The following is a 21,367-nucleotide window of genomic DNA, read 5'->3' as shown; positions in this document are numbered from 1 at the left end:
TAGTTTTTACAAATATATTTTTTTTTGTCTGAACAATTTTGAATATTATTTGTAGCCCATTATGTCCAATGTCTGTTAGACATGATGGTTAATATAGATTTTTTTAAAATAAATACAGATTTTTTAAAATGTATAGCATAAAAATTAAAAGTCTTTTCTTTTAAAAAAAAACATATTTTATATGAGAGTGTTATATTTTTTAAATTATCTTTTTATTATTTATTGTTATACATATATTTGAATAAAGCTTATATACATTTATTTTTTTTTTAAGTCGATCAAAACTTGTTTGATTCTCTTAACTACTTTTTTTGGAAAAAGTATTACAGATAAATCCAAAAAACCATTTGCGTTGAAATCGTCTTAATCTGCTTTATTCAACTGTTGAATAATATACAGCGTGTTCCATTTAAAAAAAACATAAGTTTGGTCTGACACACATTTTTGGGACATCCTGTATAATCCAAGTAAGTTGCGTTCAAATTTTTAGAACAAATTCTAAAACTTTTGTATAAAACTTTTTTTTTTCTAAAATCATAAACAAAAAAAAAATAATAAATTTATTCTTAGGATAATTTCTATAGAATTAACGATTGATTAACAGTTCATTTTTCTAAATTTTATTATACTTATTATTAAGTGTCTCGGCACAATGTCTCTGGTAAAGCTATACAGCGTATTTCTTGAAATATATACGACTTTTTATAATAAAGACATCATTTACCTAAACCTTCAAAAATAAATAAACTGTAACAAAAATATTGAAAGCATGTAACATTTGATAAAATTAAGTCTGTTTTAATTACTAATTAATTCGGAGTAAAAGTTTGCATCACAGAGAATATCAGAATATCACACACAAACTCTAAGCACTGATATATAATTATTTATTACGTTTTTCAATTAGGTATGTAAAATTAAAGTGAATCAGAAAATCAAACAATTCGAATAGTTATTTTTATACTTGCTATTGTTTTACTTTAGTTTTTTATCTAATAATTTCATTTATATAAAATTCACTAAAAACAAAAAGAAAAATCTTTTTTAGTATTTATTATACTTATCTTTTATTAATTCCGAAACCAACCGGATATCTACTTTACCATCAATTCTTTAATAAATGGTCAAACAAATTAAAGCCTTGCCATAAAAAACGAGAGTGTAATAGAAAAAGTATAAACCCGGACAAATATGATGTACACAATGATCAATCACATTGTTTCTGATTGCCAAGCCCAAAGCCAAAAGCCACTCAAATCTTCGAATATTCCCCTCAACCCTCCCAAACAATTCATTCATTCATTGTTACTTTACTCTAATTTTGTTTCTAGTGCTGCCACCTATTAGGGAGTGCATCAATTACACACTGACTATCTATCCTTATACAAAATCAATGGTATAGGAAAAAAGCCGAATCTTTGGGTATAAGAAGAAGCAAAACTTACGATCTATTTCAATTTCGTCATGAAGTTGCCGAAAAACTTGTATATTGCGCAAAGTCATCCAGACGAGGTAGGCCAAGCTTACAAAACGGCAAAAAGTTGAAAGTAAACCAGTAAAAGAAAAAAGACTAGATGGAGTTGATCATTATCCATTATATGATGACAAGCCCAATTATACCAGGTGCAAGTTGCCAGGCTGTTCTTCAAAAACACATGTTTATTGTGTAAAATGTCAAGTACATTTGTGCTGCTTTAAGGGTAATAACTGTTTTTATAAGTTTCATAACAAATACGTAATCCTCAACGTATATGTATATGAATTTTCCACTTAGACATATTGTCCTTCGTCGACGACACGACGTCACGGCGGTAGGAAACTAACTAAAATGAATATTTTTTCCTCAAAACGCCAAATTTTTTCAAAATGTTTTCAGAAGGGTCATGACTGAAAGGGTTAATATACCGTACTAGTCGTGACCCGACGTCCAATCGACTCAAATTTGTATTTCCCAAAATAGTGCAAATACGAGTAGAAATGGCGTCGCCCCAACGTCGGTACCTGACGTTGCGTCGGTTAATCGAACGTTGGCTCGACGTCCAAATGCCGTTTGGGCATTATGGATAGTTCTTAGAAAACACACGTGATTAGCATTAATTCTTCGATATAAATAGGAGCTGAGCAGACACAAAAAGTTAAATTTGCTGTAGGATGTTAATCAGTTGGAATATAAATTGTACGTTAGATAAATATGAATGACTGATTGCTGGTCCTTGTTCACTCCCAATGTCAACTTCAGCACAGTTACTCAGTTCGCCATGCGTAGATTGACATTTAAAGGAATGACAATATTTCTAATAATTCATCATTTAGTTCGAAATTAAATGAAAATTATTCGACCAGATATTGTGGATAGAACAATGCTGCATATGGCATAACAGCAAATCGAAATCGCAAATAAAACTACACACCACCCGCGCCCCAATCTTTTGTTTATTATTAAAAAAAAATCCAAGATTGACCTGGATGACTTTTTTTTTGCTTCTCGCGTCACTGGGAGTATATCTGAAACAAAAAAAAAATATTACCACGAGAATATAAGAAATGAATGTGTTTTAAGTTTTAACTCGGTTTTAACCAATGTTAGCTGAAGCTGGATTTTATATTGTAGCATAGAATCAGTATAAAAATTCATTATACATTGAATGGTAATCTAGCACACATGTGGTCTATTTCTGACCATAAACAAGTTTAGAAACGTATGAAAATTATACGCAAAGTTGCGAAGAAGGTATTTACCATACACATCTGTACGCATATTTTCGTATACGTAACTGAACGTATAATGTCAGAAAGTTACTGACTTTAAAGAAAAACAGATTTTATGCAAAACACGTATTTGTCAGCGCACGAGAAAACCCACCAGTTAAAAACAGCGCACGGGCAATGGGCACTTTCCAGCGTCCTCAAGGAAAAGGTACATTTTTTCAAACAAATCAACCAAAAAATAGATAGTTTTCAGACTAGTAAGAATAATGAAAAAAACCTTTCCTATTCAGGTGCGGTAAATGCACTTTTACACACTTATTTGAGTGCGGGAAAGAGTACTTTTCCGCACCGGATGCGGTAAAGTAACTTTTCCACATTGCAAAATTAATTTACAATAAATGTAAAATTTTAAAGGTAATATGTGTAGAGCGAGAATACCCACTTGCACCACCATTTTTATGAGATGCTCAAGCAAATTAAAAAAATGGAAAAGTCATTAATCAGATAACAAACGAAAGAAAGTCCACAATACTCAGACAGGCTTTAGTTTAAAATTCCCTAATTACTTCCTAGGTAGTGAAAGTGATATTTTTATCTCTCAAATGAGGGAGAAAACTTTTATTTTCTATAGTGGTCGTAGAAAATAGTTATTTGCGCATAATTCAAAGCAGCAGTTAAATATTATGTTAATACCTGGTTGTAGAAGGTGTTGTTACTAAAGATGTGTTTGTCAATTTGTCAAGAAAGTGACAAACTGTCTTTAGACAGTGTGACTTTTACCGGTGGCCCTTTTCCTCCCTAGGGAAGAAAAGTTTTAAATTGAACACCCTGTTTCTATTCTTTTTTTTTAATTATTCGCAAAAAGGCTAGTAATTATTCTTAATACTTCCCTATACCTATTTTGCACCGTTTCCTAGATGTTCCATAAAAATGGTGGCTTTGTCAGCAAAACGGTAGTCTAAACATTAATTAAATTCTCAAGTCCTGAAAGGCTTGCCGATGTGGCCTTTTGTCCTCAGTTCCTTTACCTAACTTCAACCGTTTCTCACTTATTAACAGTGTTTCCTTAAAGGGTGCATACAATCGTAATCCATACCAATCTGAATACGGAATACGGATACCTGCTTGGCGTTAATGACTAGTCGTTTCTATAACAACATGTTCTGACAGATATTTGTCAAATACAAAACTGGTTGAAACTTAGCACAAGCAGGGGTCCGTATTCAGATTAGTATGGATTATGATTTTATACGCACTTTGAGGAAAAATTGTTATTAAGTCAGAAACGGTTGAAGTTAGGTAGAGGAAGAGTACACATAGATTTGTTCTAAATTTAATGTTCTTTTTTTCACCCTGTAAATCTTTGTCATTTTCCGTCTTTGGGGTTTTCAACCCTGTGGTATTGTCTAACTGAGAACAAAAGATCACACCAGCAAACCTTTCAGGACTTGAAAATGTAATAAATGTTTAGACTACCATTTTGCTGACAAATCCACCACTTTTATGAAATATCTAACAAACGGTGTAAGATAGGGAATAGGATAGGATAGCGAAGTATTAACATTAATTACTAGCCTTCTTGCGAGGAATTCAAAAATGAGATTAGAAACAAAAAATTCGAAAAAATTTCATGCAAGTTTGACAAGTTGCCTTGTAAAAACAAACTTGATGGTTTCTATGCTGTGTTGCTATGTATTGTTACCAACAACAAAAATCAGAAACGACGCTTACGAATTTATTAATTTTTCAACTGAAACTCAAAATGAATCGGTTTGGAAATGTTTCCGAAAGTAAAATTAACGCGGCTGTTGAAAATAGTGTTCCACTAAATACTCAGAAGACTCACAAATCGATCTTTTTTTTAATTATTCGCAAAAAGGCTAGTAATTATTCTTAATACTTCCCTATACCTATTTTGCACCGTTTCCTAGATGTCCCATAAAAATGGTGACTTTGTCAGCAAAACGGTAGTCTAAACATTAATTAAATTCTCAAGTCCTGAAAGGCTTGCCGATGATGTGACCTTTTGTCCTCAGTTAGACAATACTACAAATGGTTGAAAAGCCCAGAGACAGAAAATTAAGAAAACCTACCGGACCTACAGACACATATAAAAACTGCCAAAAGTTAGATTCATGGGTGTAATAATGGATTCATCGGTGTTTTATGGTTTGTAATAACATAATATTAAACAGAACAAATCCATGTATACATTTCCTTTACCTAACTTCAACCGTTCCTGACTTATTAACAGTTTTTCCTTAAAGGGAGATACAATCGTAATCTATACAAATCTGAATACGGACACCTGCTTGGCCTTAATGACTAGTTGTCGGTTCTATAACGACAACATGTTTGGACAGATATTTTTCAAATACAAAACTGGTTGAAACTTAGCACAAGCAGGGGTCCGTATTCAGATTAGTATGGATTATGATTTTATACGCACTTTAAGGAGAAACTGTTATAAAGTCAGAAACGGTTGAAGTTAGGTAGAGGAAGAGTAGACATAGATTTGTTCTAAATTTAATGTTCTTTTTTTCACCCTGTAAATCTTTGTCATTTTCCGTCTTTGGGGTTTTCAACCATGTGGTATTGTCTAACTGAGAACAAAAGATCACACCAGCAAACCTTTCAGGACTTGAAAATGTAATAAATGTTTAGACTACCATTTTGCTGACAAATCCACCACTTTTATGAAATATCTAACAAACGGTGTAAGATAGGGAATAGGATAGGATAGCGAAGTATTAACATTAATTACTAGCCTTCTTGCGAGGAATTCAAAAATGAGATTAGAAACAAAAAATTCGAAAAAATTTCATGCAAGTTTGACAAGTTGCCTTGTAAAAACAAACTTGATGGTTTCTATGCTGTGTTGCTATGTATTGTTACCAACAACAAAAATCAGAAACGACGCTTACGAATTTATTAATTTTTCAACTGAAACTCAAAATGAATCGGTTTGGAAATGTTTCCGAAAGTAAAATTAACGCGGCTGTTGAAAATAGTGTTCCACTAAATACTCAGAAGACTCACAAATCGATCTGGAAGTAATTTATGGAATTTTGCCAAGCAAAAAATTACCAATTACTCCAGACAACAACTACAGGCCAGCTAAATTTAATCCTCAAGGACTGGGCATGGGACATGCGTAAAGCTAATGGAAAAGACTATAAAGAACTGTGTGTAAAAGTAATGTGGAATATCGTTGCCAAAAAACTACAGGAAAAATATTTTCAAGAATTTAATATCGTGTTCGACCCATTCCACGACATTACCTTTAAGCCAGCTAGCGACGCTCGAAATGCGAAAAGGAGAAGTCTCCAGAAACATGAAGGAAAAAGGAAAACAAGTTCAGCTTCTTTAAACATGGACGAGTACTACAAGATGGTGTCCTTATGGGATGAGACAACTCCAACCGGGTTGCAGCGTAAATTTTACTTTATTGCAGCAGTTGAGCTTGCTTGGAGAGGCGGAGAAGCGGCTCGTTGCTTAACAGGACATTTTAAAGAAGAAATTGATAATTATGAGATCAAAACAGGTGAGATATTGCTTTTTAATTTTGCAACAAAATCTGTAAATATTTATTGTAATTTGGCACAAAAAACGCTTATATCAAAACAAAATATGTGCGCATACTTTTTATCTTGGCATAAAATCTGTTTTCGCAATTTTTTAATGTCTTTTTTGCAATACCTTGTATAAATCACGTTTGTCATTTTTTAGCATCCAAAATTTGCTAGCTATACTATTTTTGTAATAAAATCAAAAACGATATATAACCACAAAAATTCCTTTTGCTTTTCCAAAAAAATTAAAAGCTACGTACATCTACTTTAAAATCACACTACAAAAGATATTTTGACATTTAAGTTAAATTATGTATCCCTTGTTTCAGGAAGGATTCAGTATTATATACTTCATTATATATATATCTTCAGCAAAACTGCACAAGGTGGTGCAAAAAATCTGTGCGATAACAAGTGGCTTGTTCCTAATTCAAAAAACCCTGAGTTTTGTCTGGTACGTTTGTACAAATCCCTGTTGAACAAACGAACGTCTAAAATAACAACAAATAGATTGTTTTTGACACCAAATTCAGCATGGCAATCCAATCGTAACACTGGATGGTTTAAAAACGTTCCTGTTGGAAGAAAGAAACTATCAAAATGGACAAAAGACGCAGCGCAAAAAACAGGTGTGAACACGAAAGAAATTAAAATATCTAACCATTCTATGCGATCAACTGCTGTTACTAATCTTGCAAAGGCCGGTGTAGGCGAGCAGCAACTCATCAAAATCACAGGGCATTCTAAAGCTGCGTCTATCCAACCATATCTACAAATGGACAGTCAACATCATTCAAATATCATCACTGCTTTAAGAACCGTCCAAAATAATGTACTATCTACAAGCTTCGAAGCTCCCTTGAAAAAACAGAAAATAGACACTTCTTCGAGCCAACACCATCAATCGTTTGACACTCCTCACAGCAACATAGAGAATAGTACTACTGCAAACATAATTAAAAACAATCTAACCGATATGGCTAACAATACTCCTGTAACCTACAATAATTGTAATTTTTATATTAATAATTGTAATTTAAAATGAGTTTGAAGTAATTACCCTTTCTAGCTTGAAAGTTATTGTTCTTATTGTTTTAATTAAAAAAAAATGTTTATTTAACTAGGAAATAATCTTACCAAATATCCCTCGTGCATCTAATTTTTCCTGTGGAAAAATTAGAATACTCGTTTCTAAGTAATTTGTTTTAACAAATAGCATGAGCGAGAGAAATAAATGCACTAGGGATATTACCCCCGAAAAATATTAAGTCGTTCTCTAGATACTTCTAATATACCAACAGCGTGAATCACCCTTTATATTACATATTATATTAAAAATAGGCATTTTTTAAAACTATATTTCATTATGAATTCCATTTAAAAGTAGAAAGTTATGTCAATTCTTGAGAAAACTGAATGTAGTAGCTAAAAACTAAGCACGAAACTGAAATCACATCGAAAAAGTGCCTTAAAAATGTTTGTGTTTGACTCCGATATTTTAATAAACAAAAAAGTTGGGTAAAGTTTTCAAAATGGGCAAAATTCGAAAAACGGCCTCTAGCGCCGCAAACTGACAAGCTATCGAAATACGGTTTTTGCTATAACACCGTATCTAGCTGGAAAATAGGGTTTTCCTGTCAAAACACTCTAAATCCGGACACCCTGTACAGGTGAATCAATGATAAAGTTCATTATCTCGTTTGATTTGAGAAATAGAAAAATAATGTTAAATACAAAAGTTTTAGAGAATATTGATATTTATAGTTTAAAATTACTTTTCGATATTCAGGTTCATAAAGACGTGACAGAAAACATTTTTTTTTTAAATATAGGGTAAAGGGAGGTTAGATGGACTATGAGGATAGACGGACCATCGGTAATATTTTTAGAGATATGGCACCAGCGCATTATTTGACCGGCACACGTGTTTGTTTTCATCAGTTCACCTTGAGACAGATACAAACACGCCGTTTTAAGTACTAACGTGTAAGATTTTTACCAAAAATAAATCTCGTCTTGGTGAAAATTATATTTAAATATATTTAGTGGTATTTGAATAAAGCTGTAAATGCATACAGAAATGGCGAAATGGGTGTCAATGAAGCCGCTAAGGCATTTGGGATACCGAAAACCACATTTAAAAGACGGTTTAAGTCAAATAGCTTCGAAAAAACCAACCGCCTGGGACCCGACGCTTCTTTGGGTTCAGATACTGAGCGAAAAATCGTAAACCATATCAAAAAACTCCAGAAATCAGGTTTTGCACCGACGAGAACTGAAGTAAGGATCATGGCATTTAATTTAGCCAAACGATTGGGAATACCGAATAAGTTTAACCAAATTGAAGGTAAGGTATAAAACTTTAAAATAATATACCCACGTAATATTATTTGGGTTTTCAGGTAAAGCTGGTAAGAAATGGTTGGAGTTGTTTTTGCGCCGACGCCCTGAAATATCTATAAGAAAGTCTGAAAACACTTCAATAGCACGATCAATTGGAATGTCAAGAGAAGCCGTTGAAGCCCATTTCGCGGACCTTGAAAGAGTTATGACAGAACATAGCCTTTTTGACAAACCTGGGCACATATACAACACTGACAAAACGGGTTTACAACTAAACACCAGAGCTGGGCACGTCCTAGCCGAAAAAGGTTCTAAAAGTATTCCCAGTATCAGCCCTGGTGAGAAGGGAGAAACAATTAGTGTCATAGCATGTTGTAATGCCGAAGGAGGCTTCATACCGCCTTACTGCATTTTCAAAGGCAAAAACAAAAAAGAGGAAAAAATCCGCTTACGTTAATGGTGAGATATTCTTAGATTAGTTACAGACCCAATTTCTGCCAAGAAAACCTTTAGGTAAGGTGTTATTAATATTAGATGGACATACCTCCCATACAACCAACCTTGATTTGCTAGAATTTTCAGAAGAAAACAACATAATTTTATTCTGTTTACCCGCCCACACAACGCACTACTACAGCCATTGGATCGAGCTTTTTTTAAGTCCCTGAAAGGCCACTATTATGATGCATGCCGACACATGTTGAGAAGTAACCCAAAAAGAGTTCTGAACAGATTGCAATTTGGAAAGCTACTGGGTGAGGCTTGGGGAAAATCCGCCACTGCCCAAAACGCAATTTCGGCGTTTAAGTCGACCGTATAACCCCTTAGCTATACCCGATTACGCATTTTTAAACCAAAACCCGGTTTGCGCTGTTCAAAATCCCGTTAATAATGAAACAATTCCGGCAAGACCTGATTCTCCTCAACCAGGCCCCTCAGGCATTCAACATCAATACACCACCCCTAACAAATCAACAGCTGCTGATAATATCACTCCTAGTAAAGCTCTGGATGAAGTTTCTCCCGTACCTGTCATATCTTTTGCTGTGAAAAGAGCGCGTAAAAAAATATCAGGAGATCTTACTTCACCTGAATTTATTAAAAACAAAAAAGAGAAAATGACAACTACGAAAAAATCTGTTTCGAAAGTGGCAGTAAAATCACTAAGTAAAAAAACAAGAAAGAATAAGCATTCTAGTGAATCTTCATCTTCCGAAGACCAGTCTGGCGATGGCGGCGTCTTATTAAATGACCATTCTAGTGGGGATGAACAGTTTAGCGACTTAGAAAATGAGTGTGTTGGCTGTAATGAAGATTATCGTTTGACTAAAAAGAAAGACGAATGGTTGCAATGTATTTTGTGTAAGCGCTGGTTGCACGAAAGTTGCACAAGTTTTATGAATCTCTGCCAAAACTGCGGTAACGTAGCTAGTAAAAAACAGAAAAAGTAACGACGTCCAACTCTCCTACCTTTTAAGGTCCGTCTCACCTCCCTAAGGTAGGATAGATGGGCCGTTGACGTGTCTGAGATTTTTGTTTTTTTTTTCACTTGTGCTGATGCTTTTTTTAAGTTAGTAACTTTTCGAAAAAGGGTACCAGTTTAGTTGATCTGTGAACCGTTTTTGCTTTTTTGTACTTTGTTTAATCCAGAAATTATATTTATTTTTATAAAAGGTGGTCCATCTCTCCTCTCTTTACCCTACCCTTTTTTTAATGGACGATAACAAATGCAAAATCGTTCAATATTGAGTCCCATTAATGCATGATTTTTCAATTGTTTTACTTTAATGCATGATCTTATCAGGCAACCAAATACGCTCATAGTATAGTTCTATCCTTTTTTATTTGTATGAAACAAAGAGAAATAAACACACATTCTTTAGTTGACATTACTGACAGAACTAACTGTCATTGTCAAGGGTGCATCGGATTTAGGTTTGCAGTGTCGCGTATACAACTGACAATTAGTTTTTTTCAAACTTTATAGGATTATAAACATTTATTATAAAAATTTTATTATAAAGTACAGTTAAAATTAAACCATTTCGATTATCAATCGCTTTCATTAATACAATCGTTCGTTAAATAACTATTAAATTCTTCATAACAATTTAAAACTTTTCTGTTAAAAATGTCAGATTATTTAATTTTTAATTTTTCCATAAAAATATTACTTTTTACTATGATGTAAAATTGACTGTATTGCCATTGTTCTAAAAAGAATACTCATAGGTACGAACGTTCTACAGGAACGATAAAAATGATTTATGTAAATAAACTTGCATTAGATGCTACAGGACGTTCCATTTTTTAAAATGTATTTTGATTAATTCAGTTTAAGAAATTTCGACTTTTATAAATGGAACACCCTGTACATTATTTATTTTGTCTGATAGGTTTTATGTATGCCATGTACCTAATCTGAGTAGACTGCAATTTATTTATGGTTTTTAATTTTTAACTTCGATTTTAGTGTTCTTCACTAAACTAATTTTATAACTAGCTTACGACAAACTAAAAATGCAGTTGTTGTCAACCGTATGTAGAACTACAGCATATTTCAGACATCAAAATAATACGATTTAGCTAAATTGTCCTATACCAAAAGTTAATTATTAAGAAAGATACAGGGTGTGAAAGAGAAAATTTTGATCTTGTTTTTTTTATCATATCATCTAGGTATTTTGATATAAATTACTGAAACTGTGTATAAGGAGGTTTTGACAGCCGGTAAATATGATGCTTTCATCTATTTGCAGTAGCTGATAGGGGGCGCTACCTGCCGCTTTTTCAGCTGCTTAAAGACTCATACTTTTTTCTACGCCACTGAAACAGACACACGACTTCAAAATATGATTCTAATATGTTTTCTACGTGAAAAAGGTATACTTGTTTTAAATCTTAAAAGTTGACCCTCAAAAACGGTCAACTTTTAATCAAACATTATCATCGGTCAACATTATATCCAATATTTTGATATTGCATCTAGCAACTGTTAAACTAGTAAATATTTTTTTTATGAAAGTCAGTTTTTATTTTGCCTTTGTAGAATACTTGTTGTCCAAAAGAAACCTTTTTTTTAATGTTAATACTTAATTTCCAGTGGTTTGTGGTGTAAGTTGTTTCACCAAATTCACTGAAAATACGTATGAATTTTTCATTTATTTTTACCAATCTTTTTGTTGTGTGATTTAGCTAAAAGGTATTTCAATTAGTTTTTTAAGGTTTGTATGAATTACGTAAATGTACTTTACCATTTAACCATTTAACCGTATTAGAAATGCAATATTAAAACATTAAATATCTCGTAAACGGTCAACATTTAAGATCTAAAACTAGTATACTTTTTTTTAAATAGAAAACATATTAGAATAATTGAAAATGGTGAGGTTTTGTTTTTTGTTTATCAATCCCAATCCTCTGACCGGTTTCGCCGAATTACGGCTCATCAGAGAGACTATAGAGCTTGATAACCAATGAACAAAACCTTCATTCCAGTATAGTCAACTGGATGCCAGAAATGATAGTTGTTGTGCAACATCTGGTGACATCTGTACTCAACTTTATGAGTTAGAAAGTACAGATGGCGTTCCCAAATCTCACACCGATATGATTGGTTGGAAATGGTGTAGAATAATATTTTGAATTCGTATGTCCGTTTCAGCTGTGTAAAAAAAGTGTAAGTCCTTTTAAGCAGCTGAAATGGTTGCAGATAGCGCCTCCTATCAGCTACTGCAAAATAGTATAGTTGGATTTTTACCTTTTGAGAATGACGTCATCTTTTTACATCTTTGTTTCTCGCATATCAAACATGTGAAATAAACAATTTTAGCAAAAAATGCACGTTATTGATTTTGTCATCCTGTCAAATTGAAAACGTTGACATTTACTGTCACTTTGATATAAACAAATATCACAGGTATAAAAATGCTGCGCTACAATGAGCAAGCCCAAATGCTAATTCTAAATGTGCTGATTTTTTTGGAGTACGAAAAGAAACAAGTTTCCAGATGTCATCCCAATTGATTATTCCAATGTCTATGATAGAGCATCAAAAGCTTTAAAAGTGAGTACTGCTACCCTATGCGAAATGAAAAAGTGTGGAATTCCAGCTGACGACTCCTATTTCACCAACATTTCTAAGAAAATGTCGGTCAGTAAAACCAAAAAAAACAAAGAAGTTGGTACTGTTGGTATGCCAAATTACTATTTTCGCTTTATTGTGCACAAAGCACAATAACACAGCACAAAATTAATTTCATTGATGTTTGATAGGTCTAAACTTCACAGTTTCTCAGATATTCCTTAATTTGTAAAAATGTAGAACAAATATTAACATTTAAACATTCAACCTTCCTTTGAGATTTATTGACCAAAATTGGTTTGGGCGCTGATAACAGATTAAGTTTCATGATCCAAAAGTGATAAATTGTCTAGCTCATATAGGGGGGTCTCAAAAAATGTAATCAAAAACTAAAATTTTGAAGTAGTATAAACTTGTCAAAATCAAATGGAACCACAGTTATAGTATATGCAAAATTTAATTACCTTATTATTAAGGTTTCATACCGCTAATTGTTAACGTTTTCTTGGAAAATCGACATTTCTTAAAGTAGAGCTGACTGACTGATTTTTGATATTATTCAAAGATCACTTGGTATCTTTTTGAATTACATATCTATCATTCTAATCTAAGTAAAGCTTAGAATAAAATAGTGGCTTAATACTTTGTAAATTTGCTATACAAGTATTTCTAATTATAAGAAATAATTAAATAAGTCATTCAAACAAAAATAATTCATAAAAATGTTTAAAACGCCGACAATTCGACTACAAACACAAACATACCTACTCCGTTTTTGAGTCCTTCAGCAACATTATTAAGTATCTTAATGGATATACTCCTAAAAATTTCTCTAATTTGCTAATTTGTGGGAATTTCTCAAGGGTATCAAAAATCACTCAAAATCGGTGCGAGTTCGAGAAATGTTGACTTTCCAAGAAAACGCGAACAGTTAGTCATAGGAGACCTCAATAATTTTCGATAGATAATTAAATTTTGCATCTACTTTAACCATAAAACTGGTGGTGTTCAATTTGATTTTGACAAGTTGTTAAAGTTTAAAGGTTGCAATTATTGGGTAAAAATTTTGAGACATCCTGTATGAGCTAGATAATTTCTCACCCATGGATTCTAAAACTTGATCATTTAGCAGTTCCCAAGCCAATTTTGATTGCTCAAATTCGTAGATTCTGAAAATCAAATAAAATACTTATACTACTTATTTTTGACACTTGATTTATCCTTGTGCCGAAAGTTTCAAATTGATTTTCTAAGGTCAGGAGACTGTTTTTCCAAACTCTGACCAACAAAAAATATTTTTTGTACGGTTGTCTGAAATTACGGGCTATATTTTGACGTTTGCACGAATCTTCTAACTGTCAAAGTAACCAAGTTAGCACGTGTCAAATAAAGACACATCATTTAAAAAAAACAGTTGAAAAAATTGTAATTTAAATTTAGACAGTACTACAATTGTAAGAACTATAGGTCACGTGACTTGATAATTCAATTTTTGAGCTTGAAACATTGTAAAAGCCAGTCAGACATTGTCAAAAACAGTCACGTGAACTTCAAAACGCAGTTTAAACTTTGAAAAATGGTAAATTAAATTTAAACAGTGGTTAAAACTTAAATTGCAAAATACACGTTATGTGACGTTGAAAATGCAATTCTGCATGTTCTTGCAACACTGTAAAGGTCAGTTGACATCTGTCAAAATTAGTCACGTCACCTTTAAAATGTAATTTAAATGTTGATCATTTGGTAAATTAAATTTAGACAGTTGTAAAGGCTGAAATTGTAAAATACACGTTGTGTGACGTTAATAATACAATTTTGTCATGTGACCTTAAAAATGTAGTTTAAATGTTGAAAAATTGGTCAATTTTTATAATAATTTGTAATGAATATTGTTTCAACTCAATACCATGTAAGAAAGATTTTACCATAATAATTACTTGTGCCTATGCTGTTATGTTCAATTTTCAGTCAATTTTTTTACTCTCAAATGCCTGATAAATATCACAAAATGCCTCGTAATGTCTTGTAATACCTCACAACGCTTTGTAGTAATGAAAAAGTGCCTCATAATACCTCGAATTACCTCGAGTGTGTACACCAAATTACCTCGGCATTCTACCCTGCGGTTGATATGGAGAATAAGTAAATTTATTAATACTACAACTAAAAACTTGGGTAAACCCTGCCTCATATACTACATATAATACATATTAACTTAAGGTTGAACAATGCAGTCTACAAAGTGTACAATGATGATTATTGTTTTAAAGGTAAAACCCGAGGGGTAAACCACTGGGGCATTATAGTGTACAAACTGTAAGAATTAGTGGGCATTACTTGGGCATTCAATTAGTATTATTAATAAAATTGAAAAGGTCTAAATTATGTTATAAAAAAAAATCATACAATATTTCTTTCTATACATCTACCATTGAAATATAAAATAAAATTAATAAAGATTGGTAATTTCAATGAAATCCGTTGAAAAACAAGGAAAATTTATTTTACTTTGAAAAAGTTTGACTGTCTCTAGCGGCGGAACCGTACAACAAATCAATCACCTTTATACCTCAATAGAAAGCTAATTTCATTAGCTGTCCACTGGCATATAAAAACTTATATAAAGTGTAGCAAATAAGCTAGTTATTGAACAAAAAAATGCACCAAAAAAGTCATGAAAAATTAATCAATTTTGACGCCCTCTAGTGGCCAAACCGTCCAACCTATTAACCCCGGTTGGGGTATTTTTAGAAAGCTCATTTTATTAGCTATCCATTGACGTATAAAAATTTACCAAAAGTAGTGCAATTAAGCGAGTTTTTGAGGATTAAACAAAAGGATGCACCAAAAAAGTGATAAAAAAATTGGTCAAATTTGACGCGTTCTAGCGACCAAACCGTCTAACCTGTCAACCCAAATAGGGAAATTTTTAGAAAGCTCATTTCATTGGCTGTCTATTGACGTATAAAAATCTACCAAAGATAGTGCAATTACACGAGTTTTTAAGAATTAAACAAAAAGACACCCCACGCGGGCAAACGACTAACGAATCGATTTTTATACGTCAATGAAGAAGGAAGCTCATTTCATTGGCTGTCCATAGACATATAAAAGTATATACAAAGTGCTACAAATACACGTGTGTTATTTACGATTTAGTGACAGGATGCGCCACAAGCATTTTTTGACTGGTTAAAGGCTAATTTGACTATAGAAAATTAAGGAAACACGATCAAGTGACTTACTAGATCTACCACAAAGTACAGCTTGGAAATTTTTTGAAAAACTGTTTTTGCAAATGACAATTTTTGTAAGGGTCAAATTTGCCTGAAACACCGCCACTATCCTAATGGGTTTTGCGTTATGTTGGTCAATTAGTAAAAGCGAAAATCGACCTTAATGATTGTATTTCTACAGTTTTGCTACTACTCTAAATTTGGCAATAATTGTGCTAAGTTTGTGCCAAATATAAGGGCCATACCTGCCTGATTTAAAAAAAATCTTAAGATATTAAAGCGGTAACAGTCAAGAAAAACATTTAGTTAGCTTTGGAGCCCTCTGGCGGCCAAACAAAGCAACCTATCAACACAGACGACCATATTATTTTAAAGCCCATTTTATTTTCTATCCATTGACATATAAAAGTCTATACAAAGTGTTGTGTGTGACAATAAAGGCAGTTTTGACTAAGGTTGACAACTATTACTTTAACCTTGATTAATTCGGTTATTTTGACAGTTACAGGGTGGTTCAATGTATCAATTTAAAAAATGATTTTTTGAAATAAGTGGCGTAGTACAAACTTTTTTAATTTTGAACAGAGAATCAGACAGAATTATAAGAATGTGTTCCATTTGAAAAACTGACTTTCTGTCCTTTTTTAGAACTGATTTTTTGACCACAATGTATTATATATTTTGACATTTTTCTGCAGATGATATATAATAGATATATGATGATAAATATCATGATAAATATCATGATATATATCTTGATATTTACAGCTTGATATATATCCGATATATTCGATATTTTTATTAATTGTATAAAAATGAATAAAAACCGGTTTCAGTTATTCAAAGCATCAAAAAATTATTATATTAAGTACCAAGAATATTAAGTAAGCTTTACTGAATGATGACAAAGTTTGGTTTTCTAATTTGTCTGAAATCAGTAAAGCTGTTACTGTTCGAGATGCACGGAAAAGGTACATTTTCGAGAAATAGTCTGTGAGTCTTACAATCAGTCGAGAAATAGATAGTTTTCAGAGTCGCATAATAAAAAGTTTTTTTTTTTTTGTATAGAAATAATATAAGTTATTATAAAAGGATTTGTGTTAAAACAAAATATAGCTTAAGTAAGCATAAAACAAAACAATTTTTTTAGTTTTTTATATTTTTTATAGCTAAGTATATAAAGATTGAAAATGATATATATCGGATATATATCTGATATATATCCGATATATATCATGTGATATGATATTTATACAGTGTGACCCATTTAGAATGGAAACACCCCTATAAAATTTTAGGTTATTAACCGATTTCAATGATTTTTTTTTGAAATAATTAGGAGTGAAATGTCTATTACGGGAGAAAATTTTAAATATTTATTTCAGTTTTCAGGTCATATTACGATACTTTTTCTTGATAGAAAATAGAGAATTTTTATTAGCGATTTTTTTATTGAAAAAATTACTACGCCACTGGATCTATAGTGCTTTCAAATAGCTGTGACCAAAATTTCATGAAAATCCATTCATTAATAACAAAGTTATGACAAATTAAAATTCAAAAATCCTCTAAGCTAACGGTCACAAAAGAACACCCTGCATCAACTGTTGCCATAGAAATGGTGTTACTATTTACTTGTTTATTATTAATTATTAATTGATTAATTTCTAAAAAAAAAAAAAAAAATCAAAAAAAATAATCAAAAAAAAAAAATTAAAAAAAAAAAAATTTGGTCACAGCTATTTGAAAGCACTATAGATCCAGTGGAGTAGTAATTTTTTCAATAAAAAAATCGCTAATAAAAATTCTGCATTTTCTATCAAGAAAAAGTATCGTAACGTAATATGACCTGAAAACTGAAATAAATATTTAAAATTTTCTCCCGTAATAGACATTTCATTCCTAGTTATTTAAAAAAAAAAAATCATTGAAATCGGTTAATAACCTAAAATTTTATAGGGGTGTTTCCATTCTAAATGGGTCACACTGTATAAATATCATGATATTTTCAAACCCTGTTTTTCTGCACCCGTTCCTAGAACAAACCTTGTCTAACATGACAAAACACAAAAACCAAGAAAAAAATCTTTCCTGATATGTATAAATTAAAAATGTTTTGGAGACCAAAAATATCAAACTCTACATAAAATGGTAAATATCTCAGAAACGGATACAGATAGGTATATGACATTAATACACAAATTATGTCTAGAATTTGATGTAGAATACAAAAATTAAAAAGTATACAGGGTCTCATTTAAAATAAGCAGCAGTTGATACCTACTTCCGGTTAAATCGTTGCATGCATATTTTCTTATTTTTCCTTTTTTTAATTAAAAAAGTTTTTTTTAGACTCTCATCCAGTTGTGATAATTCAGGAAGTCAGGTTAGGTTAATTATTAGGAATTACTGGGCATTACAAGAAATTAGTGGGCATTACTGGCATATTACGAATTAGTGTACAAAATTTTACTCAGCAGTTTACCCCTCGGTAAAACCGTAATGAAAACTGCATTGCTTTTTATTTTAATGTTACTATCATTAAAATCAGTTAACTCACCTTAAAACTTGCTTTTTAATCCACTGTTGTATTTAATGTAGAGAGTTTAAAATATTGCACAGGATTTTATTCCTCTTCAACTTGACTTGATTCCAGTCGCTGGGAAATGTAGTCACTTTCTTCATAAAAGTTGTGCTTTTTTCATCCACATGGAAAAGTAGTGATGTATGCAGCATATACCAGTTGCAGATCTGTAAGACTAGCCTAATTAGTTACTAGAACCACCCTTAAAAAATGTTAGTACAAAAATGTGTAGTAATGATGCATCAGCAATAGCATGGTTTATTACATAGGTTAGGTATGAAATTGCCATCGTAATCTTACCTGGGCCCAGCAGCTGTTGTATCCATTATGTCTATCAAAAAACATACATTTACTTGATTTTAGTGTATAATTTTCATTAATTAAATTATTGGATTTTGTTATAAAAACATAATTTAGCAGCATGTTCTAGGTAGTTTTTTTGACATAACAAGTGACAAGCTGACAAGTGGGAATTTTACTTGACAACACAACAGATCCAAGAGGGCGGCCCTATCAGCAAAACCTGTTTCCTCAAAGCGATACGTCGCGTGACGTCACAGTGGATGCTCGGCTGCACAGTATGAAATTAAAACCAATGGGTTATTCTTTACAAGTCCACCTCCACTGATTGAAGGTATTACTTTCCTTCTGACAAAGTATTAAATTATACTATAAAGTGGTAAGCATGAATAATCAAAATATCTAAAAATTCAGCTTTATTAAGTACGAATTGACAAATGATAATTATCACCAAAATAACAACATCCCTGAAGGGGACTTATTGACACTGGCGAATAAATTTAATAAATATTTTATGACGTGCTCAAATGGGTCACAGTTCAATACTTTCCAGAACACATGTCCTGACTTTTCTGCAATTTTATCTATCTACTTACCTCCGATAACTACGAATAAAATACTCAAAATTGTGAAACAATTCAAAAATAAGAACAGCTCTGGTGAAGACGAGGTACCAATTTTCCTGCTAAAAAAATGTTCAAATGAAATATGCTCCCCTCTGCAACATATAATAAAAATAGTAGTATATAATTTACTAAATAATTTTCAACATGGTTTTATGAAGGGAAGATCAATAGAGACCGCACTTTATGAATTTATTGAACCTACAATGGAGGCTTTGGAGAGGGGCGAGAAGGTCTGTGGACTTTTTCTAGACCTCTCAAAGAAAAGCTGAAAAAATACGGAATAGGATAATGTTGTGTTTCTCTTGAAGAACTTTGTATATACACATACACATAGAGAGGTGGTTTAGTCAGAACCATCTTACTGTAAATATGGATAAAACCCAGTATATCATTTTCAAAACGAGTAATAATTTGGTGGAACTTCCAGAAAGCATAACTCTCAAGACTAGACAAGACTTTTTTGACGTCACAATGACGTAATTTGACAATTGGCCAAATTATGGTTTTGCCAAATTACGTCATCGTAACGTCAAAAATGCTCTGCTCGCTCCCATGGAGCTCGAAAACGAATGCGACTTAAGCATCCACGAGTTTGGTCACCAAATTTTTTTTTTGCTACCATGTCATATAGAAACTGGGGTTCACCAAATTGTCAAGATTTTAATCTTTTACTTAATTAATTAATTAATAATGATAATAATAATAAACTTTATTGGCCAACAAAATGATATACAAATCACAAAGCAACGTCAACGTACAAATGGTGTCTGTAACACCTTTACAAATAATCTTAAGATCTAAACTATGGTCTGATGAAGCTCTATTTCATTTTAGGTTAAATACATGTATAACGTTACAAAACATGCAGTAGATATACCAACCAGTATACAATAATAAAAGACACCAGCAGTAATAAAAGTAAAATACACTTATGATATGAAAATACATAAATAAAATAAATAGTAAAATTAAAACAATAAAACTGTTTTTGTTTTAAAACGAACGAACAGCGGCGGCAGCATTTTGTACGCTTTTTTAGCCCTGTATGATGGACTTCTCTCAAAAAAGGTTGACCTGTGTTGAGGGATGCGTGGTTCACTTGCACCTCTAGTCTCAATTGACATTCCTAGGGCGTAATGATCACGGTTCTTAGGAAACAAATGAGGGTTCTTTCTCATAAACATTACCAGGGAGAAAAAGTATAAAGATGGGGCGGTAAGTACATCAAGCCTATCATAGTAAGGCATGCAGCTTGTCCTGGGTTTAAGGTTAAAAATCACACGAGTAATGCGTTTTTGTGCAACAAACACTGATGCGCTGCTACTAGAAGCACCCCAGAACAAGACAGTGTAGGTGATCAATGACTGGATACAAGAAAGATAGAATGTCCGGATTGATTGGATAGTGAGAACATCTCGAAGTCTGCGTAAAAGAGCACAACCGCTGCACAATCTAGATACGAGTATCTGACAGTTGATCTCCCAACCAAACTGTCAGTCCATCGTGGCTCCCAGAAACTTTATGCTCTCACTTACTGGGGTGGCCTTGCCATGAGAGGGGACATAAAGTGAATAATTTGGTTTACTTTTACTAAAGTTAATCAAACCAGTTTTTTGTAGATTTAGTTTTAAGCAATTGTCTGAGCACCAGTTTTCCATATCTTGGATGACCAACGAACACGCCGCAAACAAGGCATTCTCAGAGAGATCTGCCAATACAACGGACGTATCGTCGGCATATTGGCAGACCATATTCCCATTCAACCGCTCCGCAAAAAAGTAGCGGGCCCAAAATGGATCCCTGTGGTATTCCTTGAGAAATATCTCTCGGCCGTGATATGTACGATTCGCTATTTTGTGTCACGCAGACCGCTTGTCTTCTGTTCTGCAAATAATATTCGAGCAAATTAGAAC

General features: G+C 32.5%; 3 long non-coding RNA genes and 1 pseudogene across 3 annotated transcripts; 2 read left to right on the top strand and 2 right to left on the bottom strand.

Annotated features, from left to right (window-relative positions):
- Positions 1-545: 545 nt before the first annotated feature.
- Positions 546-18,990, bottom strand: LOC145734660 (uncharacterized). Its single transcript, XR_014179474.1, has 3 exons — positions 18,829-18,990; positions 18,505-18,695; positions 546-2,505 (listed from the first exon to the last, which is right to left on the bottom strand). It is a non-coding gene; the product is annotated as an uncharacterized LOC145734660 (long non-coding RNA).
- LOC145734677 (uncharacterized) lies at positions 6,044-7,401 on the top strand. The gene is made up of 2 exons (XR_014179484.1): positions 6,044-6,253; positions 6,611-7,401. It is a non-coding gene; the product is annotated as an uncharacterized LOC145734677 (long non-coding RNA).
- LOC145734676 (uncharacterized) lies at positions 6,492-8,175 on the bottom strand. Its single transcript, XR_014179483.1, has 2 exons — positions 6,943-8,175; positions 6,492-6,856 (listed from the first exon to the last, which is right to left on the bottom strand). It is a non-coding gene; the product is annotated as an uncharacterized LOC145734676 (long non-coding RNA).
- Positions 8,331-9,838, top strand: LOC145734947 (uncharacterized; annotated as a pseudogene).
- Positions 18,991-21,367: the final 2,377 nt, after the last annotated feature.

Source organism: Ips typographus, linkage group LG10 (assembly GCF_016097725.1).
Source record: "Ips typographus isolate SLU linkage group LG10, UJ_Ityp_2.0, whole genome shotgun sequence".
NCBI lineage: Eukaryota > Metazoa > Arthropoda > Insecta > Coleoptera > Curculionidae > Ips > Ips typographus.
Note: the sequence above shows the minus strand (reverse complement) of the source record. Positions and strands in the feature narration are given on the sequence as shown.